At 48.2% G+C, this 10,744-nt stretch overlaps 1 protein-coding gene across 9 annotated transcripts in view; it reads right to left on the reverse strand.

Annotated features, from left to right (window-relative positions):
• Nucleotides 1-1,281, reverse strand: part of FARP2 (FERM, ARH/RhoGEF and pleckstrin domain protein 2) — a 75,161-nt gene extending 73,880 nt beyond the window's left edge. For 2 of the 9 annotated variants that reach the window (XM_048314857.1, XM_048314856.1), the window contains exon 1: nucleotides 540-913. The gene's annotated coding sequence lies outside the window, so the exon portion shown is untranslated. Of the gene's footprint in view, nucleotides 1-539; nucleotides 923-1,242 lie in introns of those variants that run through there. The other 7 variants (XM_048314862.1, XM_048314860.1, XM_048314858.1 and 4 more) reach the window with 6 other exon arrangements.
• Between the last annotated feature and the right edge of the window lie 9,463 nt (nucleotides 1,282-10,744).

Raw genomic sequence — 10,744 nt, forward strand, 5'->3', positions numbered from 1 at the left:
ATATGCAAGATCACAGAAACATAGAGTGGGGTTTGGACTTGAAGGGACCTTAAAGCCCATCTTGTTCCAACCTCTTGCCACAGGCAGGAACACCTTCCACTAGACCAGTTTACTTCAAGAAGCTCCATTCAATCTGGCTCTGCGTGCTTCCAGGGATGGTACCAACGGCTTTCACAGGAACTCCTCTGAGCACCGTGCCTGTCGGTCAGTGGCAGGGTCTGTGCTCCATCCCTCACCCGTGCAGAAGGCAGATCTGAAGTAAGGCCAGCTTCCCAGTTGCTGCGTCTGAGCAGGGTGGTCCCTGCCTTCCATAGGAAGGGATTGCTACACACGGAAGTACTCTCAGATCAGGTCCCTTCAGGCATCAGAAGCAACCTCTCCTCTTTTAACTTTCTCACTAAGCCATCGCCACCCGTTGGCATCGCTACACTGAGCTGGCACCAACTGATGCAGCAGGAATCCACCACCACAATTAAGAGGGATGAAGATTCCGAGTGCCCAGTTGCGACAGGAGCGACATGTCTCCCTGGGACGCGGACCTCACGCTTCCCTATGACCACGGTCCCTCCTCACGGCCTCGAAGGGTTTCATGGCTCTCCCCTGTAGCGCTGCACGGCAACACGCTGGCTTGGAAGGAGCTGGATGGGCGGGGAGAGTGGGGAACGTCCGCAGCCGGTCCCTCCAGGTGAGCGAGGCTTCAGGAGCGCTCCTCTGACCCAGCAGCAGGGCGACGCAGCTCGCCTCCCAGCGCGGGTCCCCAGCACAGAGGCGGACGCAGCGCACGGGGTGTGCCGGGGCGCTCACACACTCCCAGCCCGAGAGAGCAGCGGCGAAGCCGCCAGGCCAGACCTGCGGCAGCCCCCGGCGAAGGGGCTCTCTGAGCCCCGGACACCCCGGGGAAGCCGCTCCCCAGGCCCCGGCAGCCGCCGGGAGACCTCGGCAGCCGGAGCCCTCGGGGCTGGCGGAGCGCGGGCCGCAGACCCCGTTCCCTTCCCCAGCCAGGCTCCCACGCGAGCGCCCGGCCCGGGGCCGCACCGCCCGGCAGCGGCGGAAGCGCGGCCGCGCAGGCGGGGCGGGCCGAGCCACCGGCCTGGGGCGCCGCTCGCCGCCGGCGCCGCTCCAGCCCCTCAGCCCCCGCCCCGCGCCCGCTCCCCGGGCTCCGGCCGTCGGCTCGGCCCCGGACCCGGCCCGGTTCGCGCCCCGGCCCCGGCCCGCGCCCCGCAGCCACCGCCCCGTGCTCACCTCCAGGCCGGGCCCGTGCCGCCGCCGCCGCCCGCGCACACCGGCCCCGAGCCGGCCCCGCCCCGGCCCTCCCGCCCGTCGCCAGTGGCCAGCGGGGCCGGGGCGGGGCCGGCCCCACCCTGCGGGCGGGTAACGGGGCTGGGGCAGGCCCGGCGGAGCGCGGCTCCGCACACCGAGCTTCGCCGCGGGGAGCGGCGCAGCGAGTCACATAGCAATGCCTCCTGTTTGCCCCACCGCCCGGGCGGCCGGTTCCGCCGAGCTTTGAGGATTATTTTATACCGTAGTGAAACCCAAAGCGTGGTTTTTAAGCACGAGGAAGGCTTTAGAAGAGTATTTCCATCCGAAGCTGAAGGGCAGCCAGCTCACAAGCTGCTGCCCAATGCCTGCACCCCAAAAAAAGGCACATGAAACCCCCCAAGGTACACCCCAGAGATCCACCACGCACACCCCCGAACCCATCCCACACCCCACAGATCTCATTTGCTCAGGGAAACACTGCTCTGGGGGACGACACCATGCCAGTAACCAGCCCCAGGGCAAGTAACGAGCGCTTTAAGTCTTCACTTAGCTAAATTTTTCATGTATAGATTTTAAGTGGGGATAGAAATAGACTCAGCGCTACAGAACAGGAGAAAAGGTGGGTGCTGTGCAGAGGCATCGGGCAGTGTTGCTGGCCAAAGGAGCTGAAGACCACAAAAGCAGCAGCATCTTCCTCCTCCTCACTCCCCAACCAGCAACCCCATCCCTCACTGACACAGACAAGAACACGACACTGTAGGAAATTCATCACAGGACAAACAGATCTTTGCACTGTCTGGATTTCATCAGCTCTAAAGCTGAGGCCAAGGCTGGCAGATAACAGGACAGCCAGGAAAAGAGCTCTTCCTGAAAAGGGCCACCTTTGACAGCCCCTGAGCCACCCAAAGCTCACTAGAGTCTGCACTTCAAGATAAGAAGCAACAGGAATGAGAGAAATCCTTGGGTTTCTCTAGGTAGGGGTTGTTGGCCAATAGCATAAGAAATGCAAGGAGCTGTCTTGTTTCTGAGAACTTGACCTTTTCACAACAATTTGAAAAACAAAATATTAGCATAGCATATGACTTTTGATAATAACAAACACATAAATTATGCAGAACAGCCCTTTCAAACAGAAGCAGCTTCATTAGTCTCACTCACCGAAAGGCAACTTGCAAATTTAATGAGTAATTCCTGACTAGCAGCATTCTCATCTCTTCAAAAGAACAAAAGACACAAGGTTTTAAAAAATATGTCCTATGATTTGTTCTCCTTAAAAAGTGAAATGGAGCTGAAGAATCCCATGGATACAGGGAAAAAAACCCCATAAATATGAAAGTTGCAAAAGTGTACACAACATTTTAGACAACTCCATTCATAATATCAGTTGTGATTTCAATTGGGTGAAGTGCTTTCATTACTGACAGGCTGTTTCAGTATCCTATTTGCATGGCTCTTTATTTGCAACTTAATTGCTAATACAGTTCCACATCCTTCAAAGTGCAGACACTTCAGAATCATCTTCATTTCAATCACTTTCTTAAACATCTAGAGAGAGCACTGGAGTTTTCTTGTGCAAAAAAGCAGCTGCCACTAAGTCAGAGAACAAATCTGATGTGATCACTTTAAAGCCACATACCACCACACTCGGGAGAGGAAGCAATAATTACGGATATGGCAGAGTCTTTAGAAATGTCAACACCCTGCTGCTGCTCTTTCTGCTTCACTCAAGAGTCCTGACTTTATTGCTTACCCGAAACACAAGTCATTTACTGAACTAAAACAATGCAGTAAGGAAAAGGCACAAAGGTTCAGTGTGTTTAATTGTCCACATCCCCAGCACCTCTGTTTCCACATGCGGCTCATTTCTGACTTTTTTACCCTCACAAACAAAAAAAATATTTTCCATCATATCAGAGAATTCCAGAATAGTTTGTGTTGGAAGGAACCTTAAAGATCATCCAGTTTCAAATCCTCTGCCATGGGGACAGCTTCCACTACACCAGGGTGCTCTAAACCCTGTCCAACCTGGCCTCAGACACTTCCAGGGATGGAGCAGCCACAGCTTCTCTGGACAACCCTGTGCCAGGGCCTCACCTCCCTCCCAGGGAAGAATTTCTTCCCAATATCCCATCTAACCCTGCCCTCTGGCACTGGGAAGCCATTCCCCCTTGTCCTGGTACTCCAGAGCTTTGTCCAATGTCCTTCTCCAGCTTTCTTGGAGCCCCTTCAGATCCTGAAAGAACACAATATGCTCACCCCAAGCATTGTCTTCCCCAGGCTGCACAGCCCCCATTCTCTCAGCCTTTCCTCACAGCAGAGGTACTCCATCTCTTTGATCACCTTGCTGGCCTCCTGTGTACCTGCTCCAACAGGTCAGTGTCCTTCCTGTACTGGGCCCCCCACAGGTGGATGCAGTACAGATACATAAATATGTTTGCATGTGTGTGTGTATAAGAAAACTCAATCATGCACGCAAACCTTTGTAAGAGCTGACTTTTCCCTGTTAGAGAAGTCCCCACTCTTTTTCACACTCCTACCTGCACATTTAGAACCAGGCTGCGAAGAGACACGTGGCACCACCTGCCGCCACAAGCAGGGGAAGTGACAAGAAGGGACAAGACTCCGCTTGTACAGTCTAGGAGATGACAGCTCTACCCTCTGTAATTCCTACTCCCAACCAAACAGGGTACGATTAGGAAGGGCCATGTCAGGTTGAACCTCTGTTCTATACACTCAATCATTTGATAAATCCTCAGCAACTGTAAGAAAAAACATGCTTGAGATGTGGTGTTTGGTGATTTTGAAACCTAAAAGAGGGAGTGGATGGTTATCTCTGCCAGACTCAGCAGCATGTTCTTCACAGCTATCCACAAAGAGCTCTGAGTTCCTGTAACACGCATGAAATCAAACTTTTCAGCCATCCAGGCAGTGTTTGAAGCCTTTACAGGAGGAGGAAGAAGTTTAGAGACCAAAACTAGAAGAAGAATGCCATTACACATGAAAGCCAGCTGTTGCTGTTGGAAGGATGCAGTGTCAGGACAAAGTACAACTTTCTCCTTTTGAGATAAAAACTGCTAACAAAGTGCAACTCTTTCACTCAACTAATATAACAAATTATCTGCACCACATTCTCCTCTTGGCCTGAGCAGGACAATTAGAATTATCTTTTCACTACACTATAATATCATCTTTTTCTTTAATCACACTGTGGATGAGGGTTGAGGAAGTTCTTTAATGCAGACTTCTTATTCAGCCAAGATAAACAACAGCTGGGAAAGCTTCTCTTTGTTCAGAGCCTTCACCATGACAAAGAGAAACTCTGCAGACTGAAAAATTACACCTATTGATGATTTTGTCAGCACATATTTTCCAAATACACACTACAAAGCTCTGTCTCTCAGAGGTCTCCATCTCATAACAAAAAGGCAAGTAGTTTCAAAAGCTTACATTATGTCTTCCCTTCTGTCTACAGGAGCAAGCCAGCATAGCTGAGAGCAAAAATAGTTACAACCATTTAAACCAGTGTTTTATACCATGTACACCAAACTAACTGGGCCACACGTCACCAGTTCACTTCTCTAGTGTGTTGTACTGGGACTCTACAACAACAACACGCATGAACATGCCAAGGCTGAAAATAGGAAGATGGATTGGTATGGATTTCCTTGCAGGTGGGTCACTGAAAGCACCAGAATCCCTTTTGGGGCAGTTCACAGACCTTTGATTGCCACAGTTCACTGCCATTGTCCTACTTTAGTTCAAGACAGTGCTTTGAATTGACAGTTCTCCCATCTGTTACTTCCTGGAGATACTCAACAATTTGCTGTAGGCATCATTAACCTAAGCCTAAGCACAGTGTCACTTAGCACTAACTGGAAGGGCTGAGAGCTTTCTCCACAAGATGATCACACTTCTATCACTTTTGAGGACCTGGTGACACCACACCACCTGCAGAGCACCTCAGAGGTCCACCAAGGGAAAAACTCACTTTTCCACAGCTATGTTCACATGTTAGATGAAATGTCATGACAATCAGTGACCACTCTGGCCATGTTTCTGGTCTGGAAGTGTTTCAGCCCTGAAGAGTTCAGCCAAGTACTTTGCAGCCTGTAATGGCCTGTGCCACAGAACCAGACAGAGACCAGCTATCTTGTCTTACTGACCCATCCTCTGGAGTGCCTTCCACATCACCTCAGACATCTCAGTAGGGACTAGTCTGCATGGATAAACAAATCATTCCTCAACCTCTCTCATCACTGAGTTCTCTACCCAACAGTCACAAACAGTCACAAAGACCATTAGTTTGTTTCTTAAGTAGCAAAATCAAGCCAATGTCAGCAATTGTTATTCAGGTGGTGTTCTTCCCACCAGTGTTCTAACAGGTGGTGTTCTAACAGCCCACCAGTATCACAGGTGGTAGAAAAACATGTAAAGAGTGAAATCATAAAGTTGTATATTCCACCAACTGTCATTAACAAATGACAAAAGACTCAAGTCAAGGTGAACAGGAATTGCTGGATAAGCAGAGATACGATCCACATGATGGGCACAAAGATTGAACAACACAGCCATACTTGTACATACCACTCACCAGAATTACTCTCTTACTCCAGGCTCACTTACTGTTAAAACTGACCTGAAAGCCTAGGAGAAATACTGTTCTTCAACAGCAATGAATGAAGATACTTCAAAAGCAGTCAGAATGCACCTCATTCTACTGGCAGAGATGCAATGGCAAAGGCACTCAGCAGTAGCAGTACCTTGCAAAACCAACTTGACAAACTGATTTCCATGCTACAGATACTTGTACACTCTGTGGCTGGGATTTTACACTTCCAACCTTAAATAATTCTCCCCCCCACAATCATGCTCTAGCACTTCTCCCAGAAGGAAACCTTTGAGCTTCTCAGACTGTTCCCCTTTGGAGAATTCTTGAAGAGCCCTTCTACACACACTGCAGCTACTAATTACAGTGGCCTTTATAAAGCACAAAGTCCACTAGCCTTAGACCGTGACCTGGAATTAAACCCTCAGTATTAACCAATTCTTTAGAACAGGCCTGGGTACTTACATACAGGAAAAACTTCTGCTAAGAGAAAAAAACCCAGGAGGCTGCAATCCCTTTTTGCAATCACCTACTTTGACTTTCATAATTATATCTCTATTTTAACTTGGCTCTCATGGTGAAGGTGGCAATTAGAACAAGTAAATTAAGCAGAGCATATGTTTGTACCTGCACACACACAGACGCACTCACTCAGCAGCTCCTCTCAGTCTGACTAGTGAACTTGTCCAAGCACGTCCTCTCTGCCCAGAAGGTTCAGTCTGTAGCCAGCAGCAGTTCTGAAGCCACAGCATAAAAATCAAGAGTATAGACAAGCTACAAACTGCAACAAAATAGAGCTGCTGAGCCACAACACTGGAACAGAAATCCAATCTGCAACTGTGTCTCCCGTGTTCTTATCCACAGGTAAAAGCTGAGAGACAGTCCCTTATTGCCCCCACGTGGTACATCGATCCTATTGCACAGAAGCACAAATATGCCCCGAATTTCCTCTAAATTTGCTTTAAATTGAATCCTGAGGTTTTTTGATAGGTGTTCGTTCTGTGGCTGTAACAGTCTAAACATTAAGCAGCTACCAAACAGTCTTTTCTGCAATTACATTGATTTTTTTCTTCTCTTACACTTAATGATGTCTGCACAGCGAGGGTAACCAAGCATCTGAAGCAGCAAGGCCTGACAACCACCCCCCAATAAAACTGGGAGTGCCAGAAAGCTCACCCTGCCTTTTTTTAGTTTTTTGTTTTTAAATCCCATTGAGATTCATCTCATTTCCCTGCCCATCAAATCAGCCTGGGTTTTGTTACCCCAGAGAAGTTGCACAAGGGCTCAATTCAGTTGTGACTTGTACCATGCCTCAAAAATTACATGAAAAATGTCTGTGTGTGTTTGAGGGGGTAGGGAACAAGACACCCCCAAACAGAAAACACCGCTCCCCCACAGTCTGAAATTCTGACAAGAAAGAAGATCACCTCATCTTCACATACCGATCAACTTTAGTCAACTCAAATACACAAAAGCCCAGTTAAATATAAAGGAGAAAAAGGCCTGGTTCTATTTCATGGACAGGACTCTTCAGATTAAGTGATAAATGTAGGATCTCCAAACACTAGCCACGGATAAGCTTGGCAATTATTTTACTGCCAGATAAACCACAGTTGAGGCTGTCAGTGACACCAACTCTGCTGCATTAAGTTCTTTCAGAAATGAGGCAGCCAAACACAGATTGCTGGCAGAACAAACTGGCAGATTCCCCACTCTGCCCCCAACCAAAAGGACTGTTCCAGCTGTTTGTGCCAGGATGCAGAGCACGGCAGTCCCACTGCTGCCAAGATGCAGCCCCTGAGCCGAGCCCAGCTGTCAGACACATGGACAACCATCCCTGCCATGCTGTGTTTCCATGCTTCAAAGCAGTCTGAGACTACTTGCTGGGTAGGAAAGGAAGATTCAAACCAGTTTTCTTGGGTACAAACTTTCAAAGAGACTGAAATATTCCTGGAGAGCCAAATCGAATGTTCTCTGCAGGGGAGAAGCTCTGAACTCAGAGCAAGTACCACTACAGGAACAGCTCGACCTAGGTTTTAGGCTCTCCTTTAAGGAAAAGCTTCTCAAAAGTAAAAAATGAATCAAAAACTTTAAAGTAACTGGGGAATTGGAGATTGCCAGGCACAGGAGTGAGCATGTTCTGAACAAAGCCTTTACTGTCAGTGCCTTTCTATTTTTTAATAAATATGCTATTGAAGCAGCAGAGGATCTGTTTAAATGAGTGTTTTGCATTAGCTCTCAGGGTGTGTATATTTACCTATTCTATAGAATGCACTGAGTTACCTTCACAACACTTGTAAGCTCCTATGCTTCCTACATGGGTTTTTTTCCCATGAATTTTTGGCTTCTGCTTATAAAAATGAGGCAACTCCTCATTGCCCCACCAGCTTCAAACTGTTTGTCAATAAAAAGCAGGAGGACAGCCAGCCTGAGGCACTTTAAGCACGATGCCTCAACATGGTGAAGTTGCTAATGGAAAGCATGTTGTATAACTCAGATCTCCCTGACTTTTTGCCATGTCTTCCTGGATGTGACTTACAGGGCTGAGCAGAAATTTCTATCTGGCAACGTGGATCACTCTTGGAACGCAGCCTTAAACCTGACACCATTTACATCACCACAGATGATATGTGCAAAGCTGAGAGCCAGGGAGGGCTGGGATAGAGCAAAAACAACCAGCTCCATCAGTTCTACAGAACTGTTCACAGTGGGTTTCAAAGGGAGCAGGATAAGCCCCAGGCTTGGGAGAGAGAGTAGAGCTCCTCATTCTTTTCCTGACTAGGAGTTCAGTGTTTCCTACGGCAATGAGAGCGCTGCACTGCTTTCTCCGTGGGACTGCTCCATAAAGCCAGGTGGGATGGCTGCGGGGCTGTGTCTGCTCTCGCCAGGGTAGATTCCCAAAAGCATGTTGTTCTCTGAGGTAGCTGGACACCCTCCTCTGCCTTGCTGGACTGACAGGCTCTCATTGCTGTGGGTGGGAGTGAAATTCATTTGCCTTCTGCATTTCAAGCACCAAAACTAACCTTGCAAACACAGAGCTACATCAGATCTCGCCTTGCTAAATGCTGCAGAAACTCCACAATGCACCTGAAACTTGGGCACACCCTGCTGTGGCTATGAGCCAGGCCTGGGTGATCCCATCGTGTCTGGGCTGCACAGGCAGTGTGGCTGCCCATCACACCACTTCTTAGACAAAGCTCTTCCTCCTCATACTCCCTCCATTCCCAGTTTCTGGGCTTGACCCATGACATCAAATGTCACTTCACTGCACATGGGCTCACCTGGTCTCTGTGACAACAGCCTGGTTTCAGCACCCTTCATATAAAAGGACACACGAGCAGGTGGCAGCACCTCCCATTTTTTGGGTTATGAAGAGATTCTTTAGGAAACAACTACGCACCAGGGGCTGCTCCAGCACAGGGACAACACCTGCTTCACCGTTAAACTGGCCTGCATTGCCAGCCACATGCCTTTGGGGCTGTCCAAAGGAACAGGGCATACAGCAGCCCAGAGCCTTGTTCAGCATCCCCAGGAAGAGGTGGCAGACATGGTAGGGAATAGGGCTCTAAGACAACAAGCTGCTAATCGAACTGTTATCTCTCCTGAGAAATCGCCCTTGGGAATCGTGGGCTGTGGGAAAAATCTCTACAGCAAGCTGAGTTATGAAGTGTTTTAATCACAGCTTTCTTGCATTGCAGGAATCCTTTAAGCATTTCTTTCTGGCTTTCTCTGACAGCAGGAGCCCTGTGTTAAGCTCTTTGTGCTCTATTCCATACACAGCATTGAGAGAAAACAGCAAATAGGGAAGAGCACATAATTCCTGGGAGTCCTTTGCACTGAAGTCCAGCACAATGTCCTTTCAAGCAATAGTTTCAACTCTTCCCACAGCCTTTATAGATTGTGTTCTTGCACATTCCAAGCAATTAACCACCTCATTTGTCCTCTAGTTTGGACACTTCCCTGAAGCATGTAGCATTTCAGGATCTATTACAAAGTGTCCAGAAAAATGCAGGAAAAGTTACATTTTTCATTTTTCTTAACTCAGATGTCACAAAACAGGAGTTTAAAGATATTTTGTTCATTTTCTTTCTCTTTTTTGTAACCACTAAATCTGTATAACAAGCTAGCAAAATCCTGACGGAAATCCTTCTTCAGGGCCCAGAAACCAGATAAACCAACAAGAACACCACAGAGAAGCCAATGAAATGGACACACGAGGTTTGCTTAGCCCTGTCCAAACACTCAGAAAGATCCAGGCAATATTTGGCAGTGTGGAGCAGGAGAGTTGCCTGAAAACAAGGCACTTCTCTGCACTCATGCTATCTACTGAGATAGAAACAGCAAAGGACTCAACTGACATCAAAGTTACAATCCATGAATCTGAACTTAAATTTCTTCCAGTCTTGGGAGGATTTCCTACTAAATGCCTTCTGAATATAGTTGGGATTGGTAGCATTTGTTAATGAAATGCCAAACACTCCCAGTCACATCACAGGACAGCTTTCTCCCCAGTGGCTTACTCTGTGGTCATTAGAGTGTGTATGAAGACAGAGGTGTGACTAATTCATCCTCAGGTGTCACACAGATGGAAAGCCTGGGAGCAAGCGGTGACAATTCATCTCCAGCCCAGCCATCCTAATATTCATAACTACCTGAAAAGGGCACACCACAAGCTCTGAATGATCTTTTTCCTCATTCCTTGCTGAAGAGCCATAATGGCCAGGGAATGAACTTGAACTACTCAGAAAAGAGAACATTTGGATCCCAAATGGAAGGAGCAAAGAAAGGGAAGGAGTCTAAAGACAGCCACGGTGCCTGTTGCTCTGCTTTCCTCCTCCTCCCCTGAGGGTGCTCTCCAGTGAAGAGCAGTATCCAGTA

Source organism: Corvus hawaiiensis, chromosome 10 (assembly GCF_020740725.1).
Source record: "Corvus hawaiiensis isolate bCorHaw1 chromosome 10, bCorHaw1.pri.cur, whole genome shotgun sequence".
Lineage (NCBI taxonomy): Eukaryota > Metazoa > Chordata > Aves > Passeriformes > Corvidae > Corvus > Corvus hawaiiensis.